Source organism: Dermacentor variabilis, chromosome 7 (genome assembly GCF_050947875.1).
Source record: "Dermacentor variabilis isolate Ectoservices chromosome 7, ASM5094787v1, whole genome shotgun sequence".
Classification (NCBI taxonomy): Eukaryota; Metazoa; Arthropoda; class Arachnida; order Ixodida; family Ixodidae; genus Dermacentor; species Dermacentor variabilis.
In genome coordinates, this window is record NC_134574.1 from 60119088 (window position 1) to 60136760 (window position 17673).

The following is a 17673-nucleotide window of genomic DNA, read 5'->3' on the forward strand; positions in this document are numbered from 1 at the left end:
ATGGGCATCGGCGGTACACATGGCCGGCTTCTCCGCAGTGATAGCAGAGCGGGCGGTGGTCGGGGGCTCGCCAAATGTCCGTCTTCCTCGCGTAGGTGCGCTGGGCGACGGGTGGGCGTGCTGGCGTCGGCAGCGGCGGACGACGGAATTGCGGCGTCACAGGGCCCTGGCGCGGTCGCGGAGGGGGGCCTTGACGGCGTGCGACGGCGGCGTAGGTCATCGCTTCCGGCTTGGGCTGCGGTGATTCTGGTTGCACCTCAGGAACTCCAAACGATCGGTGCACCTCTTCTTTAACGATGTCGGCGATCGAGGCCACTTGAGGCTGCGACGAAGGCAAGACCTTGCGCAGATCTTCGCGCACTATGGCCCTGATGGTCTCGCGCAGATCGTCCGTGGCCAGTGATTGAATTCCTGCGTAGTGGGTAGAGCTTGTACGGCGGTTGAATTGCCGGTTCCGCATTTCGAGTGTCTTCTCGATGTTGGTGGCCTCGCGAAGGAACTCTTCTACGGTCTTCGGTGGGCTTCGTATCATTGCGCCGAAAAGTTCTTCCTTCACACCACGCATGAGAAGGCGGACTTTCTTCTCCTCGGGCATATCCGGGTCGGCATGGCGGAACAGACGTTTCATTTCTTCCGTGAAGATGGCAACGTTCTCGTTAGGCAGCGGCACTCGGGCGTCCAGCATGGCTTCGGCCCTTTCCTTGCGCACGACGCTCGTAAAGGTGCGCAGGAAGCCGGTACGAAAGAGGTCCCATGTCGTCAAGGTCGACTCCCTGTTCTTTGAAATCACGACCACGTGACATCTGCGAGAGGTACTGGGATCGGTACCCAGCACCTCCACCAGATGTCACGTGGTCGTGACTTCAAAGAACACAGTAGCAATACTGTGAACGACAAAACTAACTTTTATTGGGCGAACCTGTGCCCACAAAACAGGCTACACTTAAGCACAACGATAGCGGCGAACACGGTCGGCGATCGTCGAAAATCTGATCAGCGGGTCAAGTGCGTCGGCTTTTATAGAGCAGTCGTCGACTGTTCCAGACTAATCGTTGGGACCCGCGTGCCTTCCACAATGTTCTACACCATTCGCGTTACGCGATGGAATCAGATAACACAAGGTTCGGCGACAACAGACAGCCGGGTAGAAGCATCGATAACTTTCCAGAAACGTTGGATACATGCCGGCGCGTCCCTCGCTGTGCGATTACATTTGTTAAGCGGCGAAACGTGGTCGCCCGATAAAGATAAGTACACGTGTCAGTACCCCCCTCTTAAAAAGCATCGACCCGATGCTGCAAACAAACGAAGGTAATAAACAAAAGCACTCGTAGCAAAGAAAAGAACAAAAACGGTGAAGTTAGTCAGCGTCCGTAAAAGGGTTTAAGGCGCACCACGTGGACCACTTCAGATCGCGGGCGGCGCCGCTGTGAATGGGAAATGCCGTCTGGCACGACCTCATAGTCCAGAGAGCCAATACGTCGGATGACCTTGTAGGGTCCGAAATAGCGTCGGAGTAGTTTCTCACTGACTCCTCGTCGGCGTATCGGGGTCCAGACCCAAACACGGTCGCCAGGTTGGTACTCGACGAAGCGTCGTCGGAGGTTGTAGTGCCGGCTGTCGGTCCTCTGCTGGCTCTTGATTCGCAGGCGGGCGAGCTCGCGGGCTTCTTCGGCATGCTGGAGATAGCTAGCGACGTCAACATTCTCTTCGTCAGTTACGTGCGGCAGCATGGCGTCAAGCGTCGTCGTCGGGTTCCTGCCGTAAACCAGCTTAAACGGAGTGATCTGCGTTGTTTCTTGCACCGCCGTGTTATACGCAAAGGTTACGTACGGCAGGATCACGTCCCACGTCTTGTGTTCGACGTCGACGTACATTGCTAGCATGTCGGCGAGGGTCTTGTTCAGGCGCTCCGTGAGACCATTCGTCTGCGGATGGTAGGCAGTTGTCCTCCTGTGGCTTGTCTGGCTGTACTGCAGAATGGCTTGGGTGAGCTCTGCTGTAAAAGCCGTTCCTCTGTCGGTGATGAGGACTTCTGGGGCACCATGTCGCAGCAGGATGTTCTCCACGAAAAATTTCGCCACTTCGGCTGCGCTGCCTTTTGGTAGAGCTTTAGTTTCAGCAAAACGGGTGAGATAGTCCGTCGCCACGACGATCCACTTATTCCCGGATGTTGATATCGGAAACGGTCCCAACAAATCCATCCCAATCTGCTGGAATGGTAGGCGAGGAGGTTCGATTGGCTGTAGTAATCCTGCTGGCCTTGTTGGTGGTGTCTTGCGTCGTTGACAGTCTCGGCATGTCTTGACGTAACGGGCGACGTCGGCGGTCAGACGCGGCCAGTAATACCTTTCCTGTATTCTCGACAGCGTCCGGGAGAATCCGAAGTGCCCAGCGGTTGGATCGTCGTGTAGGGCGTGCAGTATTTCTGGACGCAGCGCTGACGGTACAACAAGAAGGTAGCCGGCGCGGACTGGTAAGAAGTTCTTCTTCACGAGCAGGTTGTTTTTTAGCGTGAACGAAGACAACGCGCGTTTAAATGCCCTAGGGACAACGTCGGTGTTCCCTTTCAAATACTCGATGAGGCCTTTTAGCTCCGGGTCGGCTCGTTGCTGTTTAGTGAAGTCTTCCGCGCTTATTATCCCAAGGAAGGCGTCGTCGTCCTCGTCGTCCTGCGGCGGGGGATCGATGGGGGCGCGCGATAAGCAGTCGGCGTCGAAGTGTTTCCTTCCGGACTTGTATATTACCATGACGTCATATTCTTGTAGTCTGAGGCTCCACCGTGCCAGCAGTCCTGAAGGGTCCTTTAAGTTAGCTAGCCAACACAATGCGTGATGGTCACTGACGACTTTGAATGGCCTGCCATAGAGGTAAGGGCGGAATTTAGCTGTAGCCCAAATGATGGCGAGGCATTCCTTTTCAGTCGTAGAATATTTGCTTTCCGCTTTTGACAGCGACCGGCTAGCATACGATATCACCCTTTCAAGTCCTTCTTTCCTCTGGACTAGGACGGCACCGAGGCCTAGGCTACTGGCGTCAGTGTGGATTTCGGTATCAGCGTCCTCGTCGAAGTGTGCAAGTACTGGCGGCGACTGCATGCGTCGTTTGAGTTCTTGAAATGCCTTGGCCTGCGGCGTTTTCCACTTTAACGCGACATCACATTTGGTTAGACGTGTTAGCGGCTCCGCGATGCGTGAAAAGACCTTGACAAAGCGCCTATAGTAGGCACACATGCCAAGGAATCTGCGCACTGCCTTCTTGTCGGTTGGCTGCGGGAACTTTGCGATGGCAGCTGTCTTCTGTGGGTCGGGGCGTACTCATGATTTGCTGATCACGTGGCCTAGGAACAAAAGCTCATCGTAAGCGAAGCGGCACTTTTCCGGCTTCAGAGTGAGCCCTGATGACTTGATGGCTTCTAACACTGTCGCAAGCCGCCTAAGGTGATCGTCGAAATTTCCGACGAAGACAACGACGTCATCCAGGTAGACAAGGCACGTCTGCCACTTCAGTCCGGCTAACACCGTGTCCATGACGCGCTGAAACGTTGCAGGCGCCGAGCACAGTCCGAATGGCATGACCTTGAACTCGTAGAGGCCGTCTGGCGTGATGAAGGCAGTCTTTTCGCGATCTCTCTCATCGACTTCTATTTGCCAGTAGCCAGGCTTGAGGTCCATCGACGAGAAGTATTTAGCGTTGCAGAGCCGATCCAATGCGTCGTCTATCCGTGGAAGGGGGTACACATCCTTCTTCGTGATCTTGTTCAGTCGACGATAATCGACGCAGAAGCGTAGGGTTCCGTCCTTTTTCTTTACCAGGACTACTGGAGAGGCCCACGGGCTTTTCGACGGCTGGATGATGTCGTCGCGCAGCATTTCGTCGACTTGTTGCCTAATAGCTTCACGTTCTCGCGTCGAAACTCGGTAAGGGCTCTGGCGGAGTGGTCGAGCGCTCTCTTCGGTTATTATGCGATGCTTTGCAACTGGTGTTTGTCTAATCCTCGATGACGTCGAAAAGCAGTCTTTGTATCGTCGGAGAAGACTTCTGAGCTGTTGCTGCTTACTCATAGGAAGACTTGGATTCACGTCGAAGTCTGGTTCGGGGACAATGCTCATCGGGGAAGATGCGGCTGAATCCGAGAGGACAAAGGCATGGCTGGTTTCCAGATTTTCTTCGATGTACGCGATCGTCGTGCCCTTGTTGATGTGCTTGAACTCCTGGCTGAAGTTGCTTAGCATAACTTCCGCTTTCCCTCCGTCGAGTCGAGCGATCCCTCTTGCGACGCAAATTTCACGGTCGAGCAGTAGATGCTGGTCGGCCTCGATGACGCCTTCTACGTCAGCGGGTGTTTCAGTGCCGACGGAAATAATAATGCTGGAGCGCGGCGGGATGCTCACTTGATCTTCGAGCACACTCAAGGCGTGGTGACTACGATGCCTCTCCGGCGGCATCGCTTTGTCTTCCGACAGCATTATTGACTTCGACTTCAGGTCGATGATTGCGCCATGTTGGTCCAGGAAGTCCATACCGAGAATGACGTCTCGTGAACACTGTTGGAGGATAACGAAGGTGGCAGGGTAAGTCCAGTCATGAACGGTTATTCTTGCCGTGCAGATTACAGTCGGCGTGATGAGGTGTCCTCTAGCGATCCTCCAGCGGTCCGAATATGAGGGCCTTCCCATGCAGTTTTAACTTTCTTCAACTGCGCGGCGATGGGTCCACTCATGACGGAGTAATCGGCTCCTGTGTCCACTAAAGCGGTGACTGCGTGGCAGTCGAGAAGTACGTCGAGGTCGGTGGTTCTTTGTCTGGCATTGCAATTAGCTCTTGGCGTCGGATCACGGCTGCGTCGTGTTGAACTGAAGCTGGAACGTCCCGTCGTCAAGTCGTCTTTCGTCGGTGTAGTCTTGGCTTCCTGACTTCGTCGGGACGGCGGCGTGTCGTTATTATGGCGTAGAGATGGACTCTTTGTCGTTTTCGTAGGCGGCGGAGGATCTTCGTCAGTTCGACGAATAGCTACCGCACCTCCATCGGTTGCTGCGACCACACACCGACCCCGGGCTGGGCCAGTGTGTGGTCGGCGCTGCGGCGACAGGTAGCGGCCTGGTGACGGCGAACGGGACGGCCGTCGAAGGCTCCACTGAGTAGCGGCGAGGTAGTCGGCGATGTCACGAGAGCGTTCACCTTCCCGAGGGTGCGGTGCATCGACGGCGAACCCTCGCAATCCCAGGTCGCGGTATGCGCATCGGCAGTACACATGGCCGGCTTTGCCGCAGTGGAAGCAGAGCGGGCGGTCGTCGGGGGCTCGCAAAATGTCCGTCTTCCTCGCGTAGCTGCGCTGGGTGACGGCTGGGCGTGCTGGCGGCGGCGGCGGCAGTCGACGACGGAATTGTGGCGTTACAGGGCCCTGTCGTTGTCGCGTAGGGGGACCTTGACGGCGGGCGACGGCGGCGTAGGTCATCGCTTCCGGTTGAGGTTGCGGTAATCGTGGCTGCACCTCAGGGACTCCAAGCGAACGCTGAACCTCTTCTTTGACGATTTCAGCGATTGGATCCACTTGGGACTGCGTCCTTGTGTAGAACTTCTGCAGCTCCTCCCGTACGACCGCTCTGATAGTCTCGCTCAGATCGTCGGTAGCGAGTGATTGAAACCCGGCTTAGTTTGTAGAGTTCGTGCGGCGATCGAATTGCCGGTTTCGGATCTCGAGTGTCTTCTCAATGTTCATCGCCTCACGAGAGAGAGAGAGAGAGAGAAACTTTATTTTGGTTCCTTCAAGGATTTAGCGTCTCGAGGTCTCGGTCGTCTTGGGCGCCGGCGACTTGGAGCCTCTTCCAGCAAGGGTGGGCCCCTATTCCAGGGCTCCACTGAGCCTAGCTACCTGACTAGCGTGCTGCACTAAGGCCCTTTGGGCCGTGAGCTCGCAGCTGGTAAGCCGACTCTCCCATTGCTCCGCACTCGGGTTATTGTGTTGGTGGAATGATTTATTGTGTTTACATTCCCATGTGACATGGTATAGTGTGGGTGTGGCCCCGCACCATGGGCAGGTGTCTCTGTATTGTGTTGGGTACATTTTGTTTAGGATGTATAAATTTGGGAAGGAGTTTGTCTGCAATCTGCGCCAACTCGTTGCTTCCTCCTGCGTTATAGCTTTGTGGGGTGGGGGATATTTGGCTCTCGTCCCTCTGTATAAGTTTAAGATTTCTGTGTATCCTCCCTCACAAGCGTGTGGGTGATACTCCGGGGCGCGCGACTGCTCTGCTCGGCACGTGGTCTCTCGAGCTAGGCTGTCTGCCCTTTCGTTACCCTGTATGCCTGCGTGGGCCGGAATCCAAATTAACTTGTGCGTAACGTTCCTCTCGGCGAAGTTGGCTCCGCCAAGAATTCTGAGGGCGGCTTTGCTAATCCTGCCCCTCGTGTAATTTCTGCACGCTTCCTTTGAGTCTGTTAAGATGTTTAGAGGCCTGCCTGTCCTATATCCTTCTACTGCCGCCAGCGCCACGGCAATTTCTTCGGCCTCCGCTGTGTCGGCTGCCTTTGCCGTCGCACATGTGATCAGATTCCCGTCGCCGTCCACCACCACCGCCGTGGCCGTGCGCTTCCCTTCTCGCGGGTACGTGGCAGCATCCGTGTACACCGTGTTCTCTAGTAGCGCGAGTGTCTTTTCCACGTATTCGGCTCGCGCCTGCCTTCTGCTCTCGTGGAGGTTGGGGTCCATGTTCTTAGGTACTGGCCTAACGCTTATTGTTTTTCTTAAGCCGTCGGGCACGTCTGCGTATCTATCTACGTGTCCACTCGTGTCCCGTCCCAGCCTAGTCAGGAGCGCTCTCCCTGCAGGGGTGCTTTTGAGTCTGGCTTTTTGCGTTACAAGCAGGGCTTCCGCCAGTTCGCTGAAAGTGTTGCTGATGCCCAGTTGGAGCAGTTTTTCGTTTGAAGTGTTTTTTGGCAGATGGAGAGCCGTCTTGTATGCTTTCCTGATTATCGTGTCCGCCTGTTCCCTCTCTCCTTTGGTCATCGCGTGGTACGGTAGCGAGTAGATGACTCGGCTGACGACCAGGCTGCCGACGAGTTTGAGTGTGTCTTCCTCTTTCATGCCGTATCTTTTTTGGGAGACCCTGTTGATCATCCGGCCCACCTGCTCCGTCACTTTGCTTAGCAGGTTGATGGTGTGGCTGCATTTTCTGCTGCCCTGTAGCCACATGCCCAGGATTTTGATCATATTCTTTTCCGGGATGTTTTGACCATCAAGCGTTACTTCCAGCGTTGCTTGGGTGGGGTGTCTACCTACTCTCAGTAATTCGGATTTTTCTGTGGAGCATACCAGTCCCCTCTCTCTGGTGTACTTTTCGACACAGCGCGCAGCTTCTTGTAGCTTGTCTTGTTTTTCTCCCAGTGAACCCTACGTGACCCAAACCGTGACGTCGTCCGCGTACATCGCGTGTTGGATGCCCTAAATCTCGCCGAGTCGTTTTGCCAGGCCGATCATCGCCACATTAAATAGCACGGGCGATATCACGGAGCCTTGGGGTGTGCCTTTACACGGTGTGGAGAAGGTGTCGCTCCTAAACTCCCCCAGCCCTACCGTTGCCGTTCTGTCGGTTAGGAAGTCCTTGACGTAGTCGTGTACTTTCCTTCCGCAGTTGGTGTTGTTGAGGCCCTCCATTATGGCCGCGTGGCTGACGTTGTCGAAGGCGCCTTTGATGTCGAGCGCCATCACAACGTTTTCACCCGCCTTGGGCATTGTGTCGAGTACCTCCTCTTTGAGTTGCAGGAGGACGTCCTGCGTCGATAGGTTGGCCCTGAAGCCATACATGCTGTCAGGGTACCACCTCCCGTTCTCCAGGTGCTGCTGGATCCTTCTGGTGACTATTCTCTCATACAGTTTTCCCAGGCACGACGTAAGCGAGATCGGCCTGAGATTCTCGATCTGTAGTTTCTTGCCCGGCTTGGGTATCATGACCACGATGGCGTGTTTCCATTCCGCCGGTACCTTCCCCTCTTGCCAGAGCGTGTTGAGGTACGACGTCAGCTGATCGACTGCCTCGTCGCTGAGGTTTCTTATGAGCGAGTTTCGAATCTTGTCCGCTCCCGCCGCTGTATTCTTGGTGGCCGCTCTCACGGCCTCGGTGACCTCCTCTCTCGTGATGGGTCGGTCCATTTTCGGGTTTTCCTCACCGAGATAATCTCCTTTGTAACCTTCGATTTGGTCTTTCCCGTAGCATTTTTCTCGGACTTCTTTCAGGAGCTGCTCTTCGGAACCTTCGTACTGGTGGACCAGTCTTTGGATCGATTTGCCGCTTTCGGACTTGTTCTTGCTAGGGTCCAATAGGGCCTTGAGGATGCGCCACGTTTTGGCCGTACTTAGGGTCCCGTTCAGCGAGTTGCTAAACTGTTGCAACCCCTGTCTGGCCAGCTGCGTCGCGTACTCCTCCGTCTGCCTAGTGATGTCCGCTATCTTCTTCTTTAGCTTCTTATTTAGCTTTTGCCTTTTCCATCTCTTGGTGAGCCCGCTTCTAGCCTCCCAGAGCCTGAGGAGCCGCTTGTCTACCTCCGGTGTTTGTTCGGTTCTATGCACTTCTTGCGTGTACATTTTCTGAATTTGCTTGAGTTGCTGGCTCCACTCTTCAACCGAGGTAATGTTACCCTTTAGCTGTCGACAGTGTGCTCTAAAGGCGTCCCAATCCGTCAGCCGAGCCGTACCAATTTTCCTCTTGACATTGTCTGCCACCGTGCTGACTCGTATTATGTGGTGGTCGCTGCCAAGGTTCTCGAGCAGGTTCTCCCACTCTGCCTGCTTGGCGCCCCTGATAAAGGTTAGGTCGGGACACGTGTCTGGACTGACGCTATTTCCCTGTCTAGTCGGCTGGTTTTCATCGGTTAGCAGCTCGCACCCGGTGTTTTCTGCCGCCGTGCAGATGCCTCGTCCCTTCTTGTCTTCCGTTTTATAGCCCCATCGCGGGCTTTTAGCGTTAAAGTCTCCCGCTATGATTAGGGTGTTTTGTCCCGCCAATTTTTTGGCCTCCGCGAAAAGTTTAATAAAGTTTCCTTTTGTCTGTTTAGGTGGGCTGTACAAGTTTACTATGTACGTACTTCTAGCCTTTCTTTTCCTTTTGGGAATCACCTCCGTGATCACGTGTTCTATCTGGGTGTCCTCGATTTCTTTATGCGCTATGGTTACTACTTTGTTACTTATGAGAGTCGCGGTGCGGCCACTCTCCTGGCACGTGTAGCCCCTGAGTGCGGGGGTATTATTGGTTTCCTGTAGCATGATTATATCGCGTGGATTTTCTCGCGTAGATATGAACTGTTGCAGGAGCCCTTGCTTGCGCTTGTACCCTCTGCAGTTCCAGTGCCATACTTCTAGGTGGTTTTGTCCTGCCATGTTGCGTTGTTACTGTTGTTGCTTGTACCTTGGGTTTCTGATCCGAATCTCCTGTCATTGTATAGCCTATCCCTGGCGTCATTAGTGGTTTTCTGCGTGTTTTGATTTTTGACGTAGTTACGGAAGCTCTGGTCCTGCAGAGCTATCTTTTGTTGCGTTTGTTGCATCTGATTTTGCATCTGTTGCATTTGGTTTTGCACGCTAGTCATGAAGTTCCTGATTTCATCATTAAAGCTTTTCTCCTCTGTGTTTTGCTGCACTGGTGCCACGGCCTGCGGTGGTGGCGTTGGCGTTCTGATCGGCGAGTACCCCGCTCGTCTAAGCGCTTGCATTTCTTTGACGGTCTTCGGTGGGCTTCTTACCATTCCGGCGAAAAGTTCCTCCTTTACACCACGCATCAGTAGGCGGACTTTGTTCTCCTCGGCCATATCCGGGTCGGCGTGGCGGAACAAACAGCTCATTTCTTCCGTAAAGATGGCAACGTTCTCGTTTGGTAGCTGTACTCGGCCGTCCAGCATAGCTTCGGCCCTTTCCTTGCGCACGACGCTTGTAAAGGTGCGCAGGAAGCCGCTACGGAACAGGTCCCTCGCTGTCAAGGTCGACTCCCTGTTCTCAAACCACGTTCTGGCGGCGTCTTCTAAGGCGAAGTAGACATGCCGCAGCTTGTCGTCGGAGTCCGAGTTGTTGAATGTCGCGATCCGTTCGTAGGTCCCCAGCCATCATTCCGGGTTTTCAGTCGCTGCTCCATGGAAGGTTGGGGGACGCTGGAGCAGCCATTGGGGTTGTCTTGGCCACGATCTTCGTTGTCGTCTCAGGTAGAAGTCCGTGCTCTGGGGGCAGTCCTTGCAGTCTGCGGCTAGCACGCTGGTCTTGGGCGACTTTGGTTCTGTCCTTGGGCTTCGGGCTTGGATCGCGGCTTTGCGGGGGCGTTCGGTGCATCAACGCACAAGCACCTCCACCAGATGTCACGTGATAGTGACGGTGAAGAAAGCAGCAATACGGTCGAATACAAAACTAGCTTTTATTGGGCGAACCTGTGCCCACAAAAACAGGCTACACTTATAGCACAACGATAGCGGCGAACACGGTCGGCGATCGTCGGAAATCTGATCAGCGGGTCAAGCGCGTCGGCTTTTATAGAGCAGTCGTCGAATGTTCCAGACTAATCGTTCGGACCCGAGTGCCTTCCACAAAGTTCTACACCATTCGCGTCAGGTGATGAAATCAGATAACGTAAGGTTCGGCGAAAACAGACAGCGGATAGAAGCATCGATAACTTTCCAGAAACCTCGGATACATGCAGGCGCGTCCCACGCTGTGCGATTACATTTGTTAGGCGGCGAAACGTGGTTGCCCGATAAAGATAAGTACACGTGTAAATATCTTTCGTAAGCTTTTGTTTTGAGCTTATGTTACAGAAGTTGACACTGAGGTTATTAAATAATATTGGCGCCTAGCACTTCCGGGTTTTTTAACCCGACCTCGTTAAAAGCCCCGTGTCGCAGAAAATCCGGTGTCAGCGTCTGTCGTCAGCAGCGTTGTCCGTTAGAAAAAAAAAACTCTGCCAACCAAAACCACGCAGGCCATCCCCGTGGTGCAGAGGCATTACTTAACTCATTGAATTTCTCAAAGTAATATCCCCCAGAAAATTCGTAATGTCAGACTTTCACCCAACCTGCAAACATGACAGCGTCGGTCTGTAATATGAACATACGAGACGGACATAATTCAGTTGCGCGGAAGCCTAAACACAAACCCCTTTTTCTTTGCTTACCGGGGTATGAACCATTGCTGTGCCCTGCACTGCCGCTGGGATCGGTCCGCCATTGTTTCCTGTCGGGACCCGTGTCGCACAATATTAGGTGTCGGAGTCAATGGGACCCGATAGCGCTATGGTGTTCCACGCCCTAAGGCAAAACTTAAGCGTCTTCCAAGTTTTTACCACAGGTCGCAAACACTCGTAGCGTCACATATCTTCCCGTTTTTCATTGAGTAACCTTAAAACCCGGCACCTTATATCGATGACAAATGCAGTGCTTCTCCATCAGACTATAATGAAACATCTCATCTGCTTGCAGTTACCTTGCGCTTCATATATGTCTACAGTGGTTTCGCCTATGCTGCATTATAAATTACGCTGATTACTAACATTTTAGGTATGCAGTTGATTACGTGTGTTTACTGCGAAGCTGTATGCTTGTAACCCCCCCCCCCCACCAATACATTTGTCCTGTCCGCAGGCAAAAATTTGGGCCGATCCTGGAACTAGTGCAGTAGTGGGCCGACCCGCGGCGGAGGTGAAGCAGGCCTCAAGCACTCCGCCAATAATAATAATAATAATAATAATAATAATAATAATAATAATAATAATAATAATAATAATAATAATAATAAATATTATGCTAATGATGATGACAGTAATAATAAGAATGATAAATGAAATTAAATGAAAATCCACTGTTCAAAGTCGATGGGTATACGGCAATCGTTTGTGAACAGCACATTAACTCACGAGCAGGAGGCGTTATCATATATTCAAAGGACAAAATGTATGTACAGCCATTCCCCTGACTCGCAAGAGGACGACGCCACTGGCTAGGGGTGAGGAGGTATATCTGTGCCGTACATACGAGAGACGGAATTGCGATATCCACTGTGTATATATCTGTATAGGTGCATCCAAATGCGATGTAGAAAATTTCTTGACCATGCACTTTTCGTGGTTTAGCGGGTGAAGGGGGAGGGGGGGGGGACACACAACCCCTGTGATCATCGTCGCAGACTTCAGTGTGGACATTCCAAAATGAGACAAAACATCGTTTACTAAGTTTGTGCTAGTAGAGTTGGGTTTGAAGTGCCACCCCAATCGAAGTCATTCTACGCAATAACGTTCGTGTATAGATTTCACTGTGGCCAAGATTCGAAGTTTGTAGCCAAACCAATCCGTGTATATCAGAGTGATCACAAAGCTATCGTCGCCACCATTACCCAATGGTAGGGAATAGTAAAATTTTCATCTTGTCCTTCGGAACGCCCATTACCAACTGATGAAAATGAATACGTGTACCCTTTGTCACGTGCTAAAGCTTCGCTGGTCATCCACCTTCATAAAGCGGTACGGCTCCCCAATTTTTTTTTAGATAAAATGTCTTACTGATTCATGTCATTTGGTAGTAATGAGTCTGCGAATGTCTTATACGTGATCAGTTTAAAGTTTCCTGAAAATCGTCTGTTACACGAGGATTGTGCTATATGCCGCATGCGATATTTAAAAATTCCAGAAAAAATATACATGATCACCCCCTATACTGAGTTTCACATTGATGGGAGCCTTGCCTCTCAGGTTCCACAAATAAGCTGATACAGCACAAAATTTTTTGCAAGTGTGAAGAATATCGCCGTACTATGTAAGGTGTTGGTCAAATACTAAACACAAGTATTTTACAGTAGTCTCAGAAGTTAATGCTCAAGAAACGCATTGCTTGAAAGAAGAACTATGCTGGAAAATTTGCCTCATCACAGTTAGTATCCTGTAGGCATTCTTAAAACACAGTAACTGAGACTTACGTATTTGACTTAAACGCAAAGGACGCAAGAATGAAAGACCAGACAGGACGCGCGAATTCTTACAAACTCGCTCAAATTTCAGTTCGTCTAAACGTAGTCCTTCATAAAAATAAATTAAGTTTTGTTGAAACAACTCCGGAACTTAACATGCATCAGTTTGAGAACGGCTGAATCCCGCTTCCTGGTCACGAGTGTCGCGTGCGATGCACGTTCCGGCTGCGTACTGAAATAGCCTTGTTGCTAACAAGAGAAAGATCGTACACGTATATGTTAAAGAATATAATAGCTAGCGTATTTCTCTAAGGTATCTTATATTTTATTACCTTGAAATCGCTGTAGATATCTTCTACCTCGACGCATTGCGTCCTGTCGTAAAAATATTTCACAAGGAACTTGTTAAATTGTTCCCCCAAGCCTGATGCGTAATTTTTAACATTAATTTGTGGTCAGTTGGGTCAAAAGCTCTTGTCATAACTAACAAGAGCGCTAAAACCACATCATTGTTCTAAGTTGAGCTAATGATGAAATCTGAAAATTGCTCCAGGAAAGAAATAGCGGTTTCGCCCTTGTAAACAGAAATTTAAAAGAACTAGTTAGCGAGTATTTTTGAAAAACTATCCTACAGTTGATGCTACGTGATTTTACACGATGTGAGCAAGTGCAGATACCACCTATGTTGCCCTATAGTTGCCACATTTACTTGGACTTTGGACTTTTGCAAACTAGTCTGACGACCGGCATTTTCATTTTCTTCGGTATCACTCCGGTATGGAATTACCCCATGCAGTATTTTTACGAGAACATTTTTCAGCTCACTAAGGATGCAGTAAAGGTTGCGAAAACAAATTATATCACAACCCGCAGGCTTCCATAATTTTACGGTGCGGATTGTATCCCATTACTCTTGCTCTTATACGTTCGGAAGATAGGCCTAGTTCACGCATATACGTTTAGGTTCATATGTTCTATCCTTATCTCTGTTTTCTTCTCCCTTAGCTTCACATCAGCATTCAGAAAGGTGTCATTAAACTTATCTCGCACCGATTGTGCACTCTGGTTTGGGAAACATTTTCGTATCGTATGGTCCATGTGTGCGTATTCTACGTGCAGTAAAACACGTTGTGGGCCTAGTTATTGCGTAGCTTTCAAAAGATGAAGCGCCAGCAGTGACGGAACACTAAAAAGGAACAAAGACAGGACAAGGCGCTAACTGCCAATTAGGTTTTTTGCTAGTGATATGGTTTTCTTTGTGTTGCTTTCATTATTTGAGAACGGGAGTGGATAAGTAGCGCCTTGTTGCTAACTCATTTTGTCAGTTACCAAATTTCTGGGAGACCAATATTAATATCGTGTTTGCTGTCTTCAGGTTCTTTCCTGCGCGTGTGACATGATTTGTCATTTGAGTGACACAAGTCTAGTATTTCGCTCCTGGCCCACTTCTTAATACGATTTCATTGTCTTATTTTCACTCTTACTTGATCCTTTATATATGCCTCGCATGCTTCCTATAAAACTGTACAAGCGTATGTGGTCAAATTGCAAAACTTCATTTTAGTTATATTTTTAATTAGTTCGAAAGTATGTGTGTTCTCAATAATTTTCCTAGTGAGAGGGCTTCGAAATTTTTTATTGTCATCCGCCATCACCACTAGTGCCAACAAATAATGATCAGGCAAGTTGTGTACAATTACACCAGATATGTGAAACTGCTTCGGCAAACGCGCAACAATATGGTCTATACAAGATTTTCCAACCTTTGAGCCCAAGTTCTCCTCTTTAGTTTATTCGGTAATTACGTAATGCAAGCTATATACAGCAAGTACGCTTGGGTAAGCAGTTACGTCTCTTCTGTGGATCCATTGCATGAATATTTACATCTTCAATTAGGACGAAGTACTTTTTTATTGTAGTACTTATTCAAAAGTAGTTGAAGTTCACCTTATTTAAGTTTGGTGGCCTGTAAATTACACATAAATTGTATATCATAAGAAGCCAACAAACACTAACACCAAGGACAACATAGCGGAAATTAATTTGTGCCTAATAAATGAAATAAATAAACGATAATTTCATGGAAACGAAAGTGGATGAAAAACAACTAGCCGCAGGTGGGGAACATGCTGCGGTAGCTGCGGTAGCTCAATTGCTGGAGCGTCGCACGCGTAATGCGAAAGTTGTGGGATCCTTCCCAATCTGCAGCAGACTACACACTTTCTTCCATACTTATCTTCCATATCTTCGAAATGTTTTTATTACATGATAAAGAGTAGAAAATTGTTATTCCTAATTACACATTGTACTCTTGAGTACTGACTCTGTTTCTTTAACCTTCGTAAACGTAAAATAACGTTCAGCATCGTTTTCCTTCCAAGTGGCCTCTGGCCTGGATCTAAAGCTTTTACCGTTAGGTTCCCGTGCACGGAAGACCTCACATTTATTGGTTCCTTGATTTAACCTGGTTGCTTATTTCGTGCTAAAACCAGTTTACTGCACTTCGATATCTGGCGTTACTTAACTTAGGGAGAACCGACGTGTTTGCGAGTGGAGATGTATGCCCTAACGCTGGGTTTCAGTCGTGAACCATGCGAGACACGTCCCCATCGAAACAGGAGCCTGATTCTGCTGCGACTGACGACTGCAATACCGCTGAGTCGTTTAACATCACTGCCTCAATCGTTACATAACAGTCGGCTCATTAGCTTACAAACGGATACAAGCTACGGAACTAGATCCTGCATTACATATTGGCAGTCAGGACCCTCCGGTGCTGTTTCGGAAATAAACATACAGTTGCAACTAAGCATCACTTCTTGTCGTGTTCCAATGCTTGTCTTCCTTTCTTGCGTTGTTCGTTCACATGAAGGAAATTACGTACAACGGTGGGTGTGAGAAACGCCGCGCACTCGCAGCAGGCCATTCCTATGCATACACAATGACGAAAGAAATACAGTGAGTGTTATCGGAACGTGTGTTCTTTATTTTTTTATCCTGTACTCGTGGCCATGGGTGAGTGAGTAGCTTTGTATTTTTTCGTGTCCGCGGCAACTTCTTTTGTCCCCAAAGCCGAATAACCCATTGGTAAATCGAACTGAAAGTACTGAATTCAATATATTAAACAGTTGCATGCATGGTGTGCGACTAATTGCAGACCTTCCTGTGTTCTTGTGCCTTATGTGCTACTCTTCTGACCAAACAAAGCCTGTACATAGCACGTCTCATGGGGTCCTTCTGCCGCTAGCTGTGGCTCAAGGTGCGTTCAGAGCTCGTTTCCGGCGAAATCCCCCCCCTGATGTCTGTGTTTTTGTCTCATGTGCCACTTGTCTGCCCCAGCATAGTCTTCACCAAGAACGTCTCGGTCATAATTGCAAGGGCACCCATCTACACCAAAAGAAAGGGCCAAGAGCCGAATTCACAAAGGCTGTACTCCACGAACGAAGAAGGGGATTTGAAATATTTGGGTGAGGTATCATGTATGGAGATCGGTTAAGGGGAGATAAGGAATTCACGGTTTTACTGAGAACGGAGATTCGAATGGCTTTACTAAAAAGTAAGATCAGGTTTGCCGAGTGGCCGTGGTGGTACAAGTGGCCGTGGTGGTTGCAAGAAAGAGCAGGGAACAACCACCCCGACGGCCAGGCAGGACGAGGTAAAGTCGATTTCCGGAGCAAGGAGCAATCACGCCCAGGGCAAGGCGACGGATGGTCGCTACGAAGGCTCCCCTGCTAGAATGCCGGAGGCTTAGGTGTGAATGGCGGAAGGAATCAAGAGTGAATATTCAAGAGAGGCTGGTTTCACGCGGTCGCATCACACTGTCTCTTCTTTTCCGCGAGCGTCAATCTTCCAGGCTCTCTCTGAATGCGAAACCACACGAAAAGGGATTTCATAGAAAGGAGCCAATAGTGGCTTGATAGAGTCGTGCCGCATAAAGACGTGCGTCGTTGTGTCAATTGTTGTTGGAAAACTAAACAAAGGCTTCTCGCGGGTTATATGTGGGGGCTAAAGGTCGAAGCTGGTCGAGCCATAAATGTCACTTCTCTAAGTGCTTCGCGGCCACTGGTGGAGTGCCTTGCTGGGTGCCGAAAAACTGGCCTGGAACGTTGATTGCGGAGCCATAGAGCATCTCTGCTGCACTGGCGCCGAGATCATCCCTGATTGTTGTTCGCAGCTCCAGTAGTACTACGGGTAGCCTTTCCACCAAGTGCTCTGTCAACCATGGCAGTCAATGGCGCCTTCAGTTTTCAGTGGAGACACTTTGGAGATGCCGTTGATCTGCGAGTGGTAAGCCGTGGTCTTATGAAGGCGCGTGCCGAGCAGTCTCGCCTGGGCAGAAAAAAGCAAGCTTTGGAATTGCAGGCCTCGATCATTAGTTATGCACAAACGGCAACCGTACCGCGACACCCGCGTAGCAACAAATGCTTCTGCCACGGTTTCGACCAGGATGTCTTGTAGCGGCACCGCCTCAGGCCACCTTGTGTCCCGGTCGACACACGTGAGGAGGTACATGAAACCTCGGCAGGGAAGAATAGGCCCCACCAAGTCCGAACGCACGTGATCGAAATGTTTATCTGGTGGGCGAAACGGCTCCACCACTGAACGCGTGTACCGGGTCACTTTCACGGCTTAACAGGCTTGGCAGCTTCTCGCTCAGCTTCGAGCATCTTTACTGAGCCATGGCCAGACAAAGCGGTCTGTGATAAGCGTCTGCGTCCCTCTGATGCCGTGCTGGCTTA

The 17673-nt window shown here is 50.4% G+C and overlaps 1 protein-coding gene and 1 pseudogene across 1 annotated transcript in view; both read right to left on the reverse strand.

Annotated features, from left to right (window-relative positions):
* The window catches only part of LOC142588660 (uncharacterized), a gene marked incomplete at its 5' end in the record, with an annotated part of 133848 nt that overhangs the window by 28865 nt on the left and 87310 nt on the right, over positions 1-17673 (reverse strand).
* On the reverse strand, positions 11620-11798 carry LOC142589135 (U2 spliceosomal RNA; annotated as a pseudogene).